The sequence below is a fragment of the Poromitra crassiceps genome (genome assembly GCF_964638095.1).
Source record: "Poromitra crassiceps genome assembly, chromosome: 25".
NCBI classification, from domain to species: domain Eukaryota; kingdom Metazoa; phylum Chordata; class Actinopteri; order Beryciformes; family Melamphaidae; genus Poromitra; species Poromitra crassiceps.
Window position 1 is genome coordinate 3319162 of NC_139649.1, and position 12071 is coordinate 3331232.

Below are 12071 nucleotides of genomic sequence, written 5' to 3' on the forward strand. Positions count from 1 at the left end.
ACATTTCATATCTCTACTCACAGACAACCCTTATTTCGGGGTTTCTCCATAATTGTTGACAGTCTGACGATGTTTATTATGCAGTTATCTGTTTATAGAGATGAGCAGAAATGCCGTCTGAACCGTTGATCAACTCCAACTCCATCCTCACATCAACCGGACTGTAAACAATCACCGATAAAATAAATAAATAAAAAGTTGGCTAACCAAAAACTACTCATAGACTCTGGCTTCCCAGATTGCATCGTACTTTGTTTTTATGTTGCTCTGTGTTGTCAAAGATGCTCTATACTGTATAGTAGACTTTCTGAACTGTCTCTGGTGTTGTCATGTCTGCGCATCATCAGTGTAGACTTAAAATGACGTTAGATCCAGGTGGATTCGTTGGTCTCTGATTGGTTAGATCCAGGTGGATACGTTGGTCTTTTAGTGATTGGTTAGGGAAAATCGACTCCGCCTCCCCCACCGGAGATGGTTAGTGTGGAGGCAATGTCAGACTGAAGATGGACATGGAGTCTAATGAGTTCACAATTCTGTCTGATATCAGCCAAGTATTATGGACAAGGCACGGTAAACAGTGGGCAGACCTGACCATTTCTCTTGGTGTGTTGACACTCATCTCCTTCTCTGAGCCTCTCTAGCTGTCCTGCGTGTCACATCCTCTCTCTGGATGGGTTGGCTCTCTGACCTCCACATCTTCTCTGCCTCTCTGCCTGCCTCCCAGAGCCTTTTCCTGCCTTCATTATTCCTTCATTCTTTTCACTCTGCGACACTAGGAGGCCTCCTCAAAGACACCCTGTTTATTTACTTTGGCTTAGCTCTCTTTGGTGTAGGCCAGGAGTCTCTTTCAAGTCTGTATTGGATTTAGAAAGAGAGAGGGAGAGAGAGAGAGAGAGAGAGAGAGAGGGAGGGATGATGAGAGAGGTGTTAGAAAGAGTATAAAGGGAGATTGAAGAAAGAGCAGGAAGGAGAGAGAGAGATGGAAAGAGAGAGAGAGAGAGAGAGAGTGCTGAGCTCCTTCTGTCTCAATACCAAATTCATAGGAGAATGCAGAGATATCGTAGCTCTTTTGTCAGGAAAGTGTAGCCTATTTGTTATTGCAGTTTCTTGCTGTTGGTAGCTAAGCTAGCTGTTATCCAATAATATTGGACAACCAGAACCCGAGACAGGATCACTAACTTATTTTTCACGAATGTTTTTCTCATAAGTTTGTAGTTTGTACTTCCATGACTAATTGTGAACACTTGTGTTTTCAGAGGCTCTCGTCTGAGTCATCTAGCCGTTTGTTTTGTATTTTTTAGGACTGTTCAGTTTTCATGTGCTCATGTGATTAGCGGCTATGTGACTCATGGCTAGCGGTCATGTGATTAGCGGCTATGTGACTCATGGCTAGCGGTCATGTGATTAGCGGCTATGTGACTCATGGCTAGCGGTCCCCTCGCCCGCACCGTTGGTTTCTGACGAGAGAAGGCGACCTTGCAAGTGACGGTAAGGGTTCCTGACCGAGCGTCACGATTTGACGGGTTGGGAGGAGGAGAACGGGCTGGTTGAATGCATGTCTGTGTGCATGCTGGCTGCGTGTGTGTGTGTGTGTGTGTGTGGGCACGCGTGTGTGTGTGTGTGTGTGTGTGTGTGTGTGTGTGTGTGGGCACGCATGTGTGTGTGTGTGGGCACACGTGTGTGTGTGTGGGCACGCGTGTGTGCGTGTGTTTTATAAGGCAACATTCATGCTCGCTCTCCTCATTCTCTTGGGCTTACTAAGCACATTACACAACGCAACGCAATCATTCCCCCAACCATGCACGGGTAGAGGAGGCCAACTGCCAACAGAGATCATACAAGAATGACTTCTCTCCGTGAGTTAGACGTAAGGAGACTAACCCTATAGCCCCAGTGTGCTCTCTATTTGGCAAAGAAAATGTATAATGAGTTTGATATTGAGCCTATATGACCAAGAGATAACTATATTCACACAGTGATATTGAGCCTATAATCAAGAGATAACTACAGTATATTCACACAGTGTGTAAGTCCACAATTAAAGCGATTCTGGAGGAAGGCTTGAGTCAACACAGTTCTCATTACCAAGTAGTTAAATACTGACACTTTGGGTTGTGCTCTGGATCAGATCACCAACCCAAAGTATCAGTATTTAACTACTTTGAAATGAGAACCATGATGACTCAATCCTCTTTGAGTTCTCTCTCCTGATTGGATAAAGTGGGATATGGGATACCAGAAATGTTGCAGAGAGACTGAGGGACCCCTGTTACTGACCAAATACCCTGGCCTATAGTGATTGTTGTCAGAATATAGAGCTATTGCACACTTATTTTAACAAAAAAATTATCACTTACAGCAGCTTTAAACTCAAAGGCTGGAGTATATCCTATGGTAGCCAAGTGTTCAATCACATGTCTGCCGGGTGCTGGGAGTGGGAGTGGCGTGCAGAAGACATGATTAGAGTTTGGACCTGGTTAAACTTCTACACGCAGGCTGTGACTGGGTCACCTAAAGGCAGCAGAAACCTTCTACACGCAGGCTGTGACTGGGTCACCTAAAGGCAGCAGAAACCTTCTACACGCAGGCTGTGACTGGGTCACCTAAAGGCAGCAGAGACCTTCTACACGCAGGCTGTGACTGGGTCACCTAAAGGCAGCAGAGACCTTCTACACGCAGGCTGTGACTGGGTCACCTAAAGGCAGCAGAGACCTTCTACACGCAGGCTGTGACTGGGTCACCTAAAGGCAGCAGAAACCTTCTACACGCAGGCTGTGACTGGGTCACCTAAAGGCAGCAGAAACCTTCTACACGCAGGCTGTGACTGGGTCACCTAAAGGCAGCAGAAACCTTCTACACGCAGGCTGTGACTGGGTCACCTAAAGGCAGCAGAAACCTTCTACACGCAGGCTGTGACTGGGTCACCTAAAGGCAGCAGAGACCTTCTACACGCAGGCTGTGACTGGGTCACCTAAAGGCAGCAGAAACCTTCTACACGCAGGCTGTGACTGGGTCACCTAAAGGCAGCAGAAACCTTCTACACGCAGGCTGTGACTGGGTCACCTAAAGGCAGCAGAAACCTTCTACACGCAGGCTGTGACTGGGTCACCTAAAGGCAGCAGAGACCTTCTACACGCAGGCTGTGACTGGGTCACCTAAAGGCAGCAGAGACCTTCTACACGCAGGCTGTGACTGGGTCACCTAAAGGCAGCAGAAACCTTCTACACGCAGGCTGTGACTGGGTCACCTAAAGGCAGCAGAGACCTTCTACACGCAGGCTGTGACTGGGTCACCTAAAGGCAGCAGAGACCTTCTACACGCAGGCTGTGACTGGGTCACCTAAAGGCAGCAGAAACCTTCTACACGCAGGCTGTGACTGGGTCACCTAAAGGCAGCAGAGACCTTCTACACGCAGGCTGTGACTGGGTCACCTAAAGGCAGCAGAAACCTTCTACACGCAGGCTGTGACTGGGTCACCTAAAGGCAGCAGAGACCTTCTACACGCAGGCTGTGACTGGGTCACCTAAAGGCAGCAGAAACCTTCTACACGCAGGCTGTGACTGGGTCACCTAAAGGCAGCAGAAACCTTCTACACGCAGGCTGTGACTGGGTCACCTAAAGGCAGCAGAAACCTTCTACATGCAGGCTGTGACTGGGTCACCTAAAGGCAGCAGAAACCTTCTACACGCAGGCTGTGACTGGGTCACCTAAAGGCAGCAGAAACCTTCTACACACAGGCTGTGACTGGGTCACCTAAAGGCAGCAGAAACCTTCTACATGCAGGCTGTGACTGGGTCACCTAAAGGCAGCAGAAACCTTCTACACACAGGCTGTGACTGGGTCACCTAAAGGCAGCAGAGACCTTCTACACGCAGGCTGTGACTGGGTCACCTAAAGGCAGCAGAGCACTATTGCCAAAAAGCCCATTAAGTACAGTGATAACCATCAACACCCCCCATTTCTTAAAGGTTGTAGATATAGGCATGCTGCAATGACTCACTTTCAAAAGTGCTTGAAGACTACGGTTAGTTCCTATTGGTTGCTTTAAAAGAAGACTACTGTTACTGTAGTTCCTATTCATAGCTTTCAAGGGGCGTTACGTAGGTACAAGGAACGCCCCTTCTGGCGGTCAAAACTCAAAACAACAATGGCGCTGAACACTGACCAGACGCAGATGCAGCAAAAAGCGGTCTTTTTTCCTCCAGTTTCCAGTCAGGAATATTTTTTTTTTTTTTTTTTTTTTTTTTTTTTATTGGTTTATTGTGACGGGACAATGCACATTAATGGACATGTTCAGAAATACAGAAGCCTCTATATACAAAAACATGTAAATATGCCGGAGTTAGCTAATGCTAATTTACATCCGTTGTCCCCAATAAATATCAAAACAGTCACTCATTTCATTCATTCAACGCACAGACTGAAATATACATGTAACGTGTCATCGCAAAAGATACCACAGCATTACAGACATCAAAATTACAGCAAAACACAGACAGGATGTACGCAACAAACTGATATACCTGTAGCGTGTCATCGCAAGAGATACCACACATTACAGACATCAAAATTACAGCAAAACACAGACAGGATGTACATGCAGCATGTCAGTGCTAAAAGAAGAATACTACACCTTCCATTCGACAGGTTACAAGATAACAATACATAGAAACAATATGAAGGCTACTCTACTCTCTCTTAAGTGTTACACTTAAGTGGTGAAGTGCCTAGTGCAGGAAGAGAAGAAGATTTGGAAGGCAGCTATAAAGCTAGTGTTCACAAATTTGGTTTGTTTTAAGCCATATTTTGAGCTGGCTTTTGAATGCCGCAAAAGTGGGGCTTTCCCTAATAGCCATAGGAAGTGTGTTCCAGCTAGTGCTGCCATTGATCGACCAGGTGTTTTTTGAGAACGTGGATTTTCTAGCTTGGACTTCGCAGTCCCCCCTAGCTGCTGCCCTTGTGCTCAAATTTCTATTCTTCCTTCTAATGAACTCCCCTAGAGGAGGAGGAGCCAAGCCGTGTAAACATTTATAGATTAGACACGTGCTTTTAAATGTTCTAAAATTGTTAAAGCTAAGGAGCTGATATTTCTCTAGGATTTCACAGTGATGATGTGATTGTGGTTTTTTGTCAAACACCTTGATGGCTTTTTTATAGAGCTGTTCAAGGGGTTTGAGCACAGTGACACCAGCGAAGGACCAAACAGTGGAGCAGTAGTCTATGTGAGAGAGGATCATACAGTGGAGATAGGCTTTAGCCGCATCCGTTGTGATAAAGGGCCTGATTTGTTTGAAATTCTGTATGTTAAATCTAACTGTATTGGACACCTTTTTTACATGTTTTTTGAAAGTGAGGTTAGAGTCCAAAATAACTCCAAGGTACTTGAACTGTGGTACCAGTTCCAGTTCTTCTCTCTCCAGGAATACATAGGATCTGCTCAACTTATTTGGTCGCTTGGTGAACATCATACATACAGTTTTCTTTGTGTTGAGCATGAGACATGAGTCTCGTAACCATGCTTGTACCTGGGCCAATGCACTAGTTAGCTTGGATGCAGTTAACATGGCATCCTTACCTTGCGCAATGATGGCTGCATCGTCAGCATACATCAGGACGCCTAATTCCTTACAAACATCTGGGAGGTCATTTATATATAAGGAGAACAGTAAAGGCCCTAAAATAGATCCTTGAGGGACACCGACATGATTGTTAAGGTAAGTAGATTTAACACCGTCAACAGAGACACACTGTGTTCTGTTTGAAAGATATGACTTGAACCATAACAAAGCATCCGCTGAGAAATTGAAATAAGAGAGTTTAGATAGTAGAACCTGATGGTTGACAGTGTCGAAAGCCTTCTTGAGGTCAAGAAATACAGTTCCTACACATGGATTTTTGTCTAAAAGGCACTTAACCCTTTCAGTGAAAAGGCAGTTCGCCGTTTCAGTGGAGTGGTTAGCCCGGAATCCAAACTGCATTGGATGTAACATGGAGGGGCCATTGTCAAGATGTGAAATCAATTGGCTCGCAATCCATTTCTCCGCGATCTTAGAGATGATTGGCAGGATGCTTATAGGCCGATAGTTGGCCACAAGCGTTTTGGACCCGGATTTAAAAATGGGTGCCACGGTAGCTACTTTCCATGATGATGGAACTGAATTTTGACTGATTGACTGATTGATCATGATGGTGATGGGTGGAGCTAAGGCATCGATGTGCGTTTTCACAAAGTTGGTATCAATTCCATGTACATCCCTAGCTTTGGAGCCTTTGAGGGCACCAGTGATCTTTAAGACATCAGCTTCTGAAATAGAACTAATCTGGAAAATTGGTTTATCCTTATCTAATTGACATGGTAGGATGGTAGAAGGACTAAAGGAGGTTGTGATCTCTGAAACACTGTCTATGAAATAATTATTAAAAGAGTTTCCCACTGCCGTGGGATCCTTTACCAGGACACCGTTTAGTTCTAGTTCAGGTGCCTTACTCTCCTGTTTGTTGTTTTTTCCTAGCAGTTTGTTCAAGATTTGCCATGTTTTTTTCCCGTTGCCTTTTGCACTTTCAATAATAGAGATAAAGAAGTTAGCCTTAGCTTTTCTTATAGCTTGTGTAGCTTTGTTACGCGCATGAGTGAATTTTTGCCTGTCGGTAGACAACCTGGAATGCAGGCTTTGTTTGAGCAGCTGATCTCTAGATTTTATAAGAGTTCTACAGTGGTTATCTAACCATGGTAAGCTGCCACCTTCCTTGGTCCTACGGCTCCCTCTACTGGCAAAAGAGGACATCACCTCCTTGAGTTTGTTATCAAAGGAATCACAGCTAGAGTCTATATTGGTGGAGGACAGAATTTCCATCCAGTCTACAGTTTTCAATGCAGCATTGAAATTCTGTGTCTGGTTCTTGGGGATAACATTATAAGCTGTGTGGGGTGTACCTCTATGAGAATTTACGAACCTCAGTTTGGTAAGCTTTCTTGAGAAAAAAATACAATTATGGTCCGATAGGCCCGTCAGAAAATTAAGGGTCTTAGGGATTCTGTCTGGTTTGTTAGTGAAAACTAAATCAATTCTAGTCTGGGAAGAGTTCGTTATTCTAGTAGGCTTCTCTATGAGTTGCACTAGATTGTGGTACTCTGTGGTTCGTTTGAGGTTACTTCTGTCTCTTTTATTATCCCAGTTAACGTTAAAGTCACCTAATAAAATGATCTCTTTGTTGGAATCACATGAATTCAACATGGTTTTTAGATGGTCATAGAACTCAACTTTGGCACTCGGGTGTCGATACAGGCAAAATAAAATAAAAGACATTTCGTGTGATAAACTGATTTCTACACCAACACAGTCAAACATAATGTTCGCTGGCAATTCTAACTGTCTGCAAGTTAAGCTGTTCTTAACATATAATAGTACGCCTCCACCTTTGCCTTTTTCCCTATCCTTCCTAAACACGTGATACCCAGGCATGGTCGAGAGGGTTGCAGCAGATGAAGGTTTCAACCAAGATTCCGAGATCCCAAAACAGTCAATATTAGAATTACATAGTAGATGTTCAACCTGCTCATATTTGTTTCCGATGCTTCTGATATTTAAATGACCGCATAACAGGCCCTTTGGTTTACTACGAGGGTCCCATACAATTCTGGAGTGATTTAAAGTCTGAAACATTTTGATTCTGCTGTGTTTTTTGAGGACCGGATTTCTGGGATTTACCTTAGTAGCTGTGTGGGTTGAAAAGGTTGCTGGTTGGGGAGACAGGTAGGAGGCCGTATTCAGAGTCCTTCTGCCTCGCGTAGAGGTAGCCAAGTCCGTGTGTTTCGCTAGTGTTCGCTGGTGTTCGCTTGTAGAGACCGGGTGGCCGATCATAGGCCGCGGGGGCCCAGCCCGCGACCGTGTTTTGGCGGCTGGATGGCCAGGCGCTGCTAAGCCATCACCAGATGATAGCTCGATGCAGGCTCTAGCCAGATGGTCTGCCGCCGACCGCGGGGGCCCAGCCCGCGTCCGTGTTGTAGCTGTCGGATGGTCTGCCGTGTCGGATGTGGCTGGCGCTGCTAAGCTATCGCCAGATGATAGCTCGATGAAGGCTCTAGCCGGGTGATCAGCCGACGGCCGCGGGGGCCGAACCCGCGACCGTGTTAAAGTTGACGGATGGTCAGTCGTGGTTGTCGGATGGACAGCCTTGGGCCGCGGGGGCCCAGCCCGCTCCCGTGTTGTAGACGTCGGATGGTCTGCCGTGTCGGATGTGGCTGGCGCTGCTAAGCTATCGCCAGATGATAGCTCGATGAAGGCTCTAGCCGGGTGATCAGCCGACGGCCGCGGGGGCCCAGCCCGCGACCGTGTTAAAGTTGACGGATGATCAGTCGAGGCTGTCGGATGGACAGCCATGGGTCGCGGGGGCCCAGCCCGATCCCGTGTTATAGATGACGGATGGTCTGCCAAGAGCCGTGGGGGCCCGATAGGCCTACCTAGCAGCCTAGCTAGCGGCCTACCTGGCGGCGGGCGCTCGTTGAAACCACCCCGCAGCACGCTCCGATGCGGACGCTCACCTGGATCGACTCCCCTCAACTGCCACGGATTCGAGGGAAGATACGGCTGGCTGCCCGATGGACCCTCCATGGAGTTTTGGGACGAGGTAGGGTGGAAGAGATTACCTCCGGCGGGTTCTATTCCACTTAACCACCTGAAAACCGGTGGAGGTAAGTGAAGCCATGCTAATATGTTAGCTACTGACTGTTGAGGGAGCCAGGCTATTTGTTGGATTGAGCGGTAGTTGTTGTTATTAGCCTCCGTACCCCCGGTATACGGTGTGGGGCCTGGGCACGGATGGATGTCGCCCGAAATCAGCAGACAGATGGAAGTTATTTGTCTGCTATCTTCACGTCCCTTTGCAATGAGGGGCCGCCATTTACGCCGTAGTAAAGAGTCATACGTTGCCACAAGTCCATAGCCAAAGTGTTTGTAGCTTGTCGTACTGTCATCGGGAAGGTAGAACGTCGGAAAGTTCTCCATGGATTCATCAACTATTTTCTGATGTAGAAGTATTGGTCGCAAGTTTTTTACCGCGGCTGTGATTAAAATCAAGGTGCAAAAAATATTTAAAAAGCTCAATAATAGGCTTGTTGGACGCCGCTGCGAGCACACAGGCTGCTGCTGTTGCAGCTGCCGCCATGATAGAGGAGGAGTCATGACGCCAGCAAATCAGCAATTTAAACGCAGCACAGCTCTGTTTCATTAGTGACATACTGACACGGTGAATCGATTCACTTTGCACCGTGACTCCAGTGTCTGCTTCATATTGGAAACGCAGCACAGCTCTGCCAGTAAAAAGCAGTTCCCTCGTAAGGGGACTGGTGTGGGTGTGTGTGTGTGTGTGAGTTTTCTTTCTCCGACGGCATTCTGTAAAAGCACAAGCCAGGTGTGTCTCCTCGTCGGTTAGTGCAACCGATAGCACAACAGGTATCCGGCATTTTGGCTGAACAAACAGCGTGAGAAACTAGTGACTCGGCGGGCACTGCGGAATGAACAAGTTTTTTTTTGACCGCCAGGTGGGCGTTCCCGGCAGAACGTAACGCCCCTTGAAAGCTATGAATTGGTTGCTTTAAAATGAGACTACAGTTAGTTCCTATTGGTCGACTGTTAGTTCCTATTGGTTGCTTTAAAAGGAGCAACATTTGTGGACAATCAGAGGTGGTGCAACAGTGCATCAAGCATGCAGGAAGAGGTGAAACCAAAACAAAAACGCTTCATATCTTACAGTAGCTCTTTGGTTCGATTCACATCTCATATTCAAATCTTAAAATCAGAGAGCACTCATCCAGGATCACAGTTCTATAGAAATATAAAAAGCAAACTGGGCTATGTCAGCACTCCTATTCTTGCTTCACACATCCAGCTCCAGCACACTTCAATTGTAGCCTGATATCAGACTGACTCGTTACACTTCATTCCCAGCTTCTAGTCTGACATTGCCTCCATTCTAACTGATTTCCATGAGGGGATTCCCCCAGGGGAATTCCATTTTCCCTAACCAATCACTAGAGACCAACGCATCAGCCTGAATCTAATTAATCCAGTCGTGACAATGCAAAAAAATAAGAATAAAAACTCTTTGAATAATTGTCTTCAAAGCAGAGTGCTGTTTGGATTTCAAAGTAAGTGGTTTTCTTAATCGAGAGCAGCATCTATCTGGGCCATGGCGCTCGCCATTGTTGATATTACTCCTCAGCTCACTTGACAACAGAAACAGCTTGACAAAGACATTAGTCCCACCCGTTGCACCGTTTATTGACGCTGATTGGCTAATCCCCCTCGGCGCTGATTGGCTAATCATTTGTTCAAACGAGGAAATCACTGTTGCCTGTCACGATGCCAGACCAGAAGCAGCCCAAACTCAACTCAGTGGAGTGGGCGGATTCAAACGTCTGGAACCAGGGAACTTCAATTGTGAATAAAAAAAATAAAGAAAACTCCACATTGAAATTCAGACTGCACATTTTTTAATAGTCTTAGCTGCTGCTGCTGAGGGTGATGATGATGATGGTGATGAAGATGGTGATGTTTTGGACGTATAAAGAGCTTTTTAAAGAGGCAGATTGAGGAAAGATTAAAGCAAGGTAGCACTTATGGTATTCAAACATACTCTCACATCCCAGTAAAACAAATTCTTTGATATACTGTGATCAAAATGGATACAAAACAATCGCAATGCACATAGGACACACACACACACACACACACACACACACACACACACACACACACACATTGCCTCAGTGATCAAAAGTGATCAGATTAAATCATTGAGATGAAGGCATGCAGAGTATGTGCGTATTATGGACAAAAAGCAAAGATGAAAGGAAACAGGATGGTGGTTGGTGATGAATACATGCTGCACTCTCCTCCACGCTCTACTGAACTGTACAAATTCAAGGATTGTAACAAATGGATGTTCTTATGAATATGAACCATATGGTTTATTAGATTACTTCAACAATTTATCATCTGCTATGCAGTAGATTGTATAAAATGCTATAATTGTAATTAGGGATGTCGACTGATAACGGTTTAACCGATAATCGACCGTTTCAACATTAACCGACTAATACTATCAGTTAAACGGTAAAGAAAAATTTGCACGTCCCCTAAACACGTGCCATGCCATGTGGGTAGGTTTTACTTGAAAGAGAGAGAGAGAGAGAGAGAGAGGGAGAGAGAGAGAGAGGGCATCAAATTTGCATTATACATTTTGTCCTTAACAAGTTCATTCTACTATCAACACTGACAGCCTACGTAATACGGTGTTAACGTTAACTACAGCTAATACAATACTAACAGAGAGAGAGAGAGAGTGAGGGAAGTGGTTTGAACGGGTTTTCAGTTTGGTCAGGAGCACATGGGCTGAAACCCGACACCTTGCTCAGCGTGCGCACGTCCGTGTCTGGAGTCAAACATGATGGAATATAAAACACGCGCATTACTTTTTCTTCACTGGCTCATTCGGTCTCTCTCTCCCTCCCTCTCTGCATGTTCATCATGCACATGCATGCATGCATACGCGCACACTCAATGATGAAACAGTAGTTATTACAGTGTTCCAAAGATGCAGACATGAAGCGGTCTAACTGACGATTGAAAAGTAGTAGTACTTATTAGGGCTGTGAATCTTCACTGGCCTCACGATTCGATTCGATTCGATTACGATTCAGGGGGCTACGATTCGATTCGATTACGATTGTCGATGCATCTCGATGCATCTTCAATCGATCCATCACTTTTTTTCCCAATACATGATTTATTTTTTCTCACTGTGTGGCTACTTTTAAAATAAAAGTGCATTTGGGGTTGCATTGTATTATGATCCAAATAAACAACTGCATGTACTTCCATTATATTTTATTCGATTATAAAAAATAAATAAATAAATAATAATAATAATAGTAATAATCGATTTTTTACATTTGTGAATCGATGCAGAATCGTGCACATCCGCATCGCGATGCATCTTATAATCGATTATTTTTGACACCCCTAGTACTTATTATAGTATAGTATTAGTATGACAAAGTGCTAAAAGCC

At 45.3% G+C, this 12071-nt stretch overlaps 1 protein-coding gene across 1 annotated transcript in view; it reads right to left on the reverse strand.

Moving 5' to 3' along the window:
* Positions 1-12071, reverse strand: part of grm7 (glutamate metabotropic receptor 7) — a gene marked incomplete at both ends in the record, with an annotated part of 298362 nt that overhangs the window by 25381 nt on the left and 260910 nt on the right. The window lies entirely within an intron of this gene.